The sequence below is a fragment of the Triticum dicoccoides genome, chromosome 2B (assembly GCF_002162155.2).
Source record: "Triticum dicoccoides isolate Atlit2015 ecotype Zavitan chromosome 2B, WEW_v2.0, whole genome shotgun sequence".
NCBI lineage: Eukaryota > Viridiplantae > Streptophyta > Magnoliopsida > Poales > Poaceae > Triticum > Triticum dicoccoides.
Window position 1 is genome coordinate 222,024,536 of NC_041383.1, and position 9,449 is coordinate 222,033,984.

Below are 9,449 nucleotides of genomic sequence, written 5' to 3' on the forward strand. Positions count from 1 at the left end.
CGGCAGATTAAGCCTCAAGAAACGGGCCAAGTGATCAACAGGTGGTGGTGGTGGGTTGTTGTTGTTGTTGTTGTTGTTGTTGTTGTTGTTGTTGTTGTTGTTGTTGTTGTTGTTGTTGTTTCCCTGATTCTGGTTCTGAACTAGTATCTGCATCAATGCATTCTACTGCTGGATCAACTGAGTGAGCTCCGGTGGGAAAGCAAATCCATTGTCGCGTCTCATAGGCATCTGAGGGTTTAGAAAGGATGAGAATTAGAATAGAATGAGGTATAGAGAGAAACACACTACCCATATGCACATGAGACAAACGCAATCAATATCACTTCAATCAATTCAAACAAGGGCATACAACGGTCTAACTATCGTTACAGAAGTGCTCGGACTATACTATATACATGGGGGAATACTACTACTGTTATGGTGGTCGACTAAAAAAATTGATCGGTCGAAGACTCCATGATATCTGCTCCAGCTTCATCAACAAAGTCATCATCGCTGGCGTCGGGGTCCGAGTCGGTGTCGTCGATGATGATGTAGTTCTCCGGGCAGGTGCAATCGTCGTCTTCTCCTCCTGGCGCGGGGAATCCCATGAATACCTTTAGCTTCTTCTTCAGGTCATCATTCTTCTCCACGAGTGTCGCCATTTCCTCCTCATATCCATCGTGTGTAGTCTTGAGTTCTTATTCTAGCTCTGTGATCTTGGTCATTGCCTTGTTCAGATCTATCATGCCTGCGCACATCTGGTTCTCCTGGCATCGAATGTACTGGTTTAACTCCTTGATGAATGCTACAATGGACCTATCTTTCCTGGTGCTGATCATCTCCCATTGCTCATCTCGGCACCCACAAATCTGGTAGATAGTGTCCTTGAGATCCTTGTGGTAAACTTCTCCAATGCGTCCCATGGTGATGTGGGCTGCCAAGCTCTTTCCTAAACTCCAGGTTGGTGCATCAAAGGAAAACTCTATGGACTCAGTGACTGGCATGAACGTCCTTCTTGGAACTTGAACTTGAATCATCCAACGCTCCTCTTCTGGTAGAGTGGCGATGTAGGTTCCGGTGAAGCTTGGTACTCCGATATTCAGGTATCTAGTGACTTCCTTCAAGTGGCGTCCAAAAGGTGTATCTTCATCCGGTTGCGCGAACTTGTTCCTTGCATCCACCATTGTCACATCCCTAGCTTCTGGTACTGCCTGGTGTTTGCATCATGTTTAAATTTTATTTAAGTTGAAATGGGGATTGACAAACCCTAGCACCAAAATTAAATCAAATAGGGTCAACCATAAAATCTTTCCAATAAACCCAAAATGTCCCTAAAAAAGTTCATGATTTCTGGTTAAGGTGGAAACCTCTGCCAAAAATGATGAATATATTCTTAGATCATCTTTGGATTTTTGAATTAACTCATATTGTATTTGAATTAGGGCATTTAAATCCTATAAATATTTTAAATGCTCTAATAATTCTGAAACTGCTTGAGGGCTGTTGGGAATAATTTCACAAGTGCCCACGGTTATTTTCAACATTTTATCAAATGGTTTGGTATTTTTACTAAATCAAAATATAACCGAATAAATAGAAAACAGAAAATAAATTAGGAAGGAGAGAAAAAGAAGTACCTGGGCCACCTACCTGCAGCCGCACCGGCCCAGCTCCTGTTTTGGCCCAGCCCACCAGGGGCTCCCCCTGTCGTCTTCCACCTCCTGCTAGTGGGCAGGAGGGCGTGTGCCCGACGCATGCCGGCACGCGCCGGCCACCTCCACCTTGCCTGCCTGTCTCCTCGCCGCCTCGAAGCGCCCAGAGGACGCCACGCAACCTTCCCGACCGCTCTCACTCTCTCCCGTGCTTCTCCCCTCCTCTGCTCTCCCTCCCTCTCACGCCCGAGCGCCACCGTCGCCGCCGCCGCCGCTGCTGCCGCGCCCTGAGCAATTCCCTCAACCCTCTGACGAGTCCATGAGCTCCGCCTCGACGTCCTCGACCTCCTCGCTCCGCACTCGACGCCGGGCGCGCCCCACTGCCCTCACCGAGCTCGTCCCCGACCGCCGTCGCTGGAGATCCCCCCTCGACGCCTCGAGTGCCTCAAGCCCTCCCTGAGCTCGCCGTCCACTCCAAGAAGATCGCCGTGAGCTGCTTCCCGTCCTCCCCCTCTCTGTTCTTTTCCCTGTGCACCGTAGCCGCCGTGCCACTTGCGCCCGATCGCCGACTGCCGCACCGAGCTCGTTTCTGACGAGCTCCGGCCTCCCTAGCCGCTGCTGCTTGCTGTGCTGGATGCGGGCGAGCTTCGGCTCCCCGTAGGTGCTCTCTGCCGCTCGTTTGGGTGCCAGGAGAGCGAACCCGAGCCCCTCCGCAGCACCTGTCGTCGCCGGCATCGAGCCGCCAGCGAGTTAGCCTCAGTTGACCAGGGGGTTGTCTCGCCTCAGTTGACCAGGGGGTTGACCTCCCCTAGGTCCATGACATGTTGGCCCCGCCCGGCTAACTAATCTAGTTTAGGTTTAAACTAAATTGTTTAACCTAGGTTAGTGCTAATTAAACTAGGTTAGTTTAGTTAGTCACTGACACAGGGGACCCACTGGTCAGTTTGACCTAGACCGGCCCTGTTGACCGCTGACATCACAGTGACGTCATGCTGATGCAGTAATTCTTCTGGAATTTAAATAAATCTTAAATGGTTTATTTATTTTAGAAAATGTTATAAACTTCTAAAAATCATATAAAATCAACCGTAACTCAGAATGAAATAATTTATATATGAAAAATGATCCGAAAAATCCAATCTATCCATTGGTACTGGTTTCATGCATGATAAAGCAACTTAACCTTGCTGTTCATACCAAAACATGATAATGCACATTATAAATTCATAACTTGAGTTTGAATTTGAACCCTTGGTTCAAATTAGCTCAAACCTTTCTCTTCTTAGTTGCATTAGTGTGACGCCCCGAGACCGATGTGCCAGGTGTCGTGCAGTTATTCGCTGTTGTTGCGTTGTCATTGCTTGCTTGTCATGCATCTCATATCATGTCATCATGCGCATTTCATTTGCATACATGTTCATCTCATGCATTCGAGCATTTTCCCCGTTGTCCGTTTTGCATTCCGGCGCTTCGTTCTCCTCCGGTGGTCATTTCTAGTCTTCTTTCGTGTGTGGGGTTTAAACATTTCCGGATTGGACCGAGACTTGCCAAGTGGCCTTGGTTTACTACCGGTAGACCGCCTGTCAAGTTTCGTATCATTTGGACTTCGTTTGATACTCCAACGGTTAACCGAGGGACCGAAAAGGCCTCGTGTGTGTTGCAGCCCAACACCCCCCCAATTTGGCCCAAAACCCACCAAACTCTGCTCCATGTCCTAGAGCGTTCGATCACGATCGCGTGGCCGAAAACCGCACCTCATTTGGACTCTCCTAGCTCCCTCTATGCCTATATATACACCCCTCCGTTTTCGGATCTCTCCCTCTCCCCGAAACCCTAAAAAAAATCATCCCCGCCAGATCCGCGCCGACGGACGTGTCCGCCCCCGGCCGGACAACGTCCGCCGCCACCCACCTCAGCCACCCAGCGCCCGCCACGTGTCCCCCGCGGGACCGCATCGCCGCCGCCGTCCCGGCCCGGGAGGCCCAGGAGGGGCCCCCGCGAGCCCGCGCCCCCTTCTCCTCCCGAGCGCCGCCGCCTTCCCCGGCTCAGGCGGGCGCCACCTCCGCGGACCGCCGCCGCCGCCGCCCAAGTCCGGCGACCTCGCCGCCCCTCCGCGCCCAGCCACCGGCTGCCTCGCCTCGCCTCCTCGCCGTGCCGCCCGGCGCCGCGCCGTCCTCCTCCACGCCGGCGTCGCCCCGGCGACCTCCTCCCCGCTCCGGCCGCCTCCTCCCTCGTCGCCAGCGAGCTCCCAACTCCGGCGCCGAGCTGCTACAGTGCCGCCGTGAACAGTGCCCCGATCTGGATCTCAGATCCGAAATTCTAGGGTTGACTTCTTCCCTCTCCCTCTAGATTTTTATGCTATCTTTGACTGCTTGTATCTCCGCAACCGTAGTTCCGTTTTGGGCATATGATATATCAAAATCTTCGCCTCGACATGTACATCATTTCATTCCATTGCGTCATTCGTATTTGAGGTCATCTTGATGCCCAAAATGTTGTTAGAAGGAGGCTTCGTGAGTTAAATTGCAGATCCGTTAGTTCATCATGCACTTTTGTCATTTTTGCCATGTTTAATTCGTGCATGATATGCCTGTGCCCTTTGGGATGAATTGTTAAGAATTTTGTCTTATTTCCAGAGGTGCCACCCATGCATTTTTAGGATGTGTGTGTTGTCTTGTGCAAGCTTGCGAAGAGAGGTACCTGAGATTGCAGATTTCAGGGACTTAGTGATTTCACTAAGTCTGGGATATTTTAGTTCGTGATGCTATATGTCCAGCTTGTTTCCTAGTGATCCGTGCCTCTTTTGAGGATGATCAGTAAGGGAGTTTTGATATTTAAGTTATGGTCTATCCATCCATGTCTTTGTTTGCATATGTGGAGTGCTCTAGGTTGACTCAATCGAGCTCAACTTTTGCTTCGTTGTTAATCTGGGCAGATCGTCAACTTGTTTGCGATTTTGCCGACGCTACCGTTAGTGTTCCATGCATGCTATGCCTTCGTTCTTGCCATGGGTAGCTAGCACTTTGTGCCTTCTTGCTGGTTATATGCTTTCCTTGCCATGACTTGCACCGTAGTGAGTGCATCGAGCTCGTTTACATGCCTTCGCGAGTTATATTTCAGCGTGTCTCAGTTTTCACTAAGTCTGAAAACTGATTGTGTTCGAGCTATGTTCGTGAGCTCGGTAGAGTATTTTGTTAACCCTTTTGGCCCCAGGTCACTTTGGGTGTTTTTTTAAGCTTGTTGAGTAGCTCCATGCCATGTTCTTACTTGTCATGTTCAGGTTTTCTATCATGTTGCTTTGCTGCTCCGAAGAGAGCATCGTGATCTGAAATTTCAGATTAGTGTTAATTTCACTAAGTCTGAAATCTGTTTTGCATTTGCGTTTTAGCCATGCTTGTTTGAACCTCTTAATGGATGAATTTGCCTATGGCTCAGTGCTAGTGTTTTCTCAACCATCTTGTGTACATCACTGCCATGTATTTTGTTTTCATGTTTGGTGGCTGTAGCATGTTCATTTCGTTGCATTTAGATGCCTACTTGCTGTAAATCGCATACCGGTGTCATATCTTAAAACGCTTGCCATTTCCAAACCGTAGCTCCGATTCCAATGATCTTTATATCGTTTTCAAGCAATTTCATCCCCTATATCCAGTGGAACACTTGGGTTTCCAAGTTGATGCCAGGTTCATGCATTTCCTGTCATATCTTGCATTTTGCATCCCGCATCGCATCCCGCATAGTATATCGTCGTTTCATCATATTGCTTGGTCTTGCCCGTGGTTGATTATATCCTTGTTGCTTGTTTGTCTTGTTGGGTAGAGCCGGGAGACGAGTTCGCTACCGAGGAGCCCGTTGAGTTTGCTTGTGAGGATCCAGTCAACTCTAACAACTGTGCAGGCAAGATGATCATACCCTCGAAATCACTACTATCTTTGCTATGCTAGTTTGCTCGCTCTTTTGCTTTGCCACTGCTACGATGCCTATCTTTTGCTTGTCAGCCTCCCAATTGCCATGTTGAACCCCTAACCCACCATTGTCCTAGCAAACCGTTGATTGGCTATGTTACTGCTTTGCTCAGCCCTTCTTATAGCGTTGTTAGTTGCAGGTGAAGATTGGAGCCGTTCCTTGTTGGAACTTTTATTTACTTGTTGGGATATCACAATATACCTTACTTAATTAATGCATCTATATACTTGGTAAAGGGTGGAAGGCTCGGCCTTATGCCTGGTGTTTTGTTCCACTCTTGCCGCCCTAGTTTCCGTCATATCGGTGTTATGTTCCCGGATTTTGCGTTCCTTACGCGGTTGGGCTATAATGGGAACCCCTTGACAGTTTGCCTTAAGTAAAGCTCTTCCAGCAATGCCCAACATTGGTTTTACCATTCGCCACCTAGCCTTTTCTTTCCCTTGGGTCGGCCAGCCCGAGGGTCATCATTATTTTACCCCCCGGGCCAGTGCTCCTCTGAGTGTTGGTCCACCTGTCAGCTGCCGGTGGCCACCAGGGGCAACTCTGGGTTGGCCTACCCGCACCTAAGACAATCTGAGTGTGCCCTGAGAAAGAGATATGTGCAGCTCCTATCGGGATTTGTCGGCACATTCGGGCGGTGTTGCTGGTTTAGTTTTACCCTGTCGAAATGTCTTGTTGTACCGGGATACCGAGTCTGATCGGAATGTCTCGGGTGGAGGTCTATTCCTTCGTTGACCGTGAGAGCTTGTCATGGGCTAAGTTGGGACTCCCCTGCAGGGATTTGAACTTTCGAAAGCCGTGCCCGCGGTTATGGGCAGATGGGAATTTGTTAACGTCCGGTTGTAGAAAACCCAAAGTTGACCTTAATTAAAATACATCAACCGCGTGTGTAACCATGATGGTCTCTTTCCGGCGGGGTCCGGGAAGTGAACATGGTTGTTGGAGTTATGCTTGACGTAGGTTGCTATAGGATCACTTCTTGATCATACTTTTATCGACCGTGCTTTGCCTTCTCTTCTCGCTCTCTTTTGCGATTGTAGCCACCATATATGCTAGTCGCTTGCTGCAGCTCCACCTCATTACTCCATCCTTCCTATAAGCTTAAATAGTCTTGATCTCGCGGGTGCGAGATTGCTGAGTCCTCGCGACTCACCAGATACTTCCAAAACCAGTTTGCAGGTGCCTATGTTACCGTGCAGATGACGCAACCAAGCTCAAGGAGGAGCTCGATGAAGATCTTGCCCTTTGTGTGGTTTCATTCTAGTTGATCAGTAGTGGAGCCCAGTTGGGGTCGATCGGGGACCTTTGTCGCATTTGGGGTTCTTCTTTTATTTTGGTTCCGTAGTCGGACCTTGATTGTATCTGGATGATGTAATGCTTATTCATGTAATTGTGTGAAGTGGCGATTGTAAGCCAACTATGTATCTCTTTCCCTTATGTATTGCATGGGTTGTGTGAAGATTACCTCACTTGCGACATTGCTTTCAATGCGGTTATGCCTCTAAGTCGTGCTTCGACACGGGGGAGATATAGCCGCATCGAGGGCGTTACAAGTTGGTAATCAGAGCCTTCCCCGACCTTAGGAGCCCCATTGCTTGATCGTTTTTAGCGGCCGAGTTGTGTCTAGAAAAATGTTTTGAGTCCTTAGGAATTATATATCGGAGAGCTTAGGAATTCTTTTACTTCCCAGTCTCCTCATCGCTCTGGTAAGGCATCCTGACGTAGAGTTTTGACTCTTCTCTTCTCAAATTTCACTAAATTTTTTTTTAGGATCACGCGAGTATCTTGGTTTTGTTCCGATGGTTTTGTGACGAGAACATTGTTCTTGGTGCCTCCTGTCTTTAGGGGTTGTGGCAGTGTCCCGGGGAGTTGAGCTCCGAGGTGTTGTCGTCACAATTTTATCGTTGCAATTCTGGTATACTTGAGATATGTTCGCCGACATCGGAAATCTCTTTTATGCAGTTCGTTGGTGAGATAACCTCGACGCCACCCAGTACTGGGGCGGGAGTTCGGGAGTATCGCCATAACTTGTATAACGGATGCTTTTCGAAGGTTGAGGTAGATGGTTTCCGAAGTTTTCCTGGTTATGTGTTGAAGGATGGATACAGCTGGATGTAGGATTTGCTAGTTTGGGTGAGATATTGTGCTTCCCCTGTATCCCCAACACCTGATTGCATAACCGGAAAGGTTCGGGAGTTTCATAAGTGGGAATTCAAGTAGCTCTTAGGATATCTTTCCGACAGATGTATGATATGAAATTGGGGTTCGACGTCTAGTGGTCCGCCTATTCACGGTCGTTTTTACAGTGGTCTCGTTGTGTCTTAAAGAGTCCTTGGCTATGCCGACTCGGGGACGCTTCGTATGTCATGTGCACTGCCTTGTACATGGTGGTGCTGTACACTCGAGCCCGTGTAGGCCCCACCACAAAAACTTCGGACGGAATCTCTATCATATGTTTGTTCCGGCTTATTCTGCAAGCCAGTCCTTTGTTTTTGTTTTGAGTTGTGGTATTCGAGTTGCTTCAATGTCAAGTGTTGATTCCATACCTTTCCGAAATGGTGTTCTCATACTCCGATGTGAATACCAATCCTTCTCGACAATCGAGATTGTCATGTCAATCCTTTTCAACCGGCGTGTTTCTCTTCAAGTGGATCCGTTCACGTCAACATTTGCAAGATCATTTATCACTTCTTCTCAACGGTGTTGTTTCATCCGTCTCCAAGTTGCCTTTGTTTTTCCCACCCTCCCTCCCTTTTGTTTTTCTTCAAGGACTAAGATTTCTTCTTCAAGTATCCATTTTATTGATGGGAAGTTTCTCCATTCTTTTCCGTCAATGTTCTTATCCGGTGATTCTCATGAAGATTCTAATGGAGCTTCAAGTTCATCATCCTTCATTATTGTTTCTTCTCCGGTGGTGTTAATTTCAAGCTTTCGGTGTTGATCATATTTTTTTTTCCTCGTGTCAAATGCTTGTTGATACCGGTGCACCTCTTAATCTTTCACTTCTCGCTTTTCATTTGTTCTGGAGTGCTCAAGATGTCTCGAAGATTCGTGTTTCCACTCTGCATTCGTTCAAGCACTTTCGAGATTGGTATCTCATTCAAGTCATTTAATTCAACCGGTGCACATCTCTTTTAAATCTTTTCAACGGTGCTTCTTTTGAGTGGGCCCTAACCCACAGGTCTTTTCCCAGGATCTTACCTGACTCTTCTTATTTTTCCCGGAGGTATTCTGAATTTTTTTTCGAAGTTTGACGTAAGAATGATTTATCATCAGTCAAATGTTTTCTCCAACATCTTTCAAATTTTCTTCACCGTTGGCTCAACCTCTTCATTTGGATTCTTCCGGAGTGTCTAAATAATTCTTGGTGGTGTTTCTCATCGTCATTCTCAGATATTGAAGACCGATGAAGACTTTTCCTCCATATCTATCCGCTCTTCAGAGATTCATGATTCTAGCTTGTTGCCATCCTCTCATAATTATTTGCGATTGTGAGATATTCTTTTTATCCATCCGGTGCAAATTCAGGAGTCTTTTCAGTTTGATTCTCTGAATGCCATTATTTCGGGATTATTCATTCTCAGCTTTCAGTTATCACTCTCCAATTTTACCGATGCTTCATGCAAGTGATCTTTAATCGGCTCGTGATCTCGTCGTTCTCATGTATCTAAATCCTCTCAAGCATCTTCGTGTATTTGCAAATTCTTCCCGGTGTCTTCCTTATCTTTTCTTTGTTCATTTTTAATTCTTACGGTGGTTCGTTCAAGAGTTCTCTTTCTTTGTTATCATATCAATTCATTCGTTCTTTCCAAATCCTACCGGTGGTTCGTTGAAGACCTTCTCAAGTTT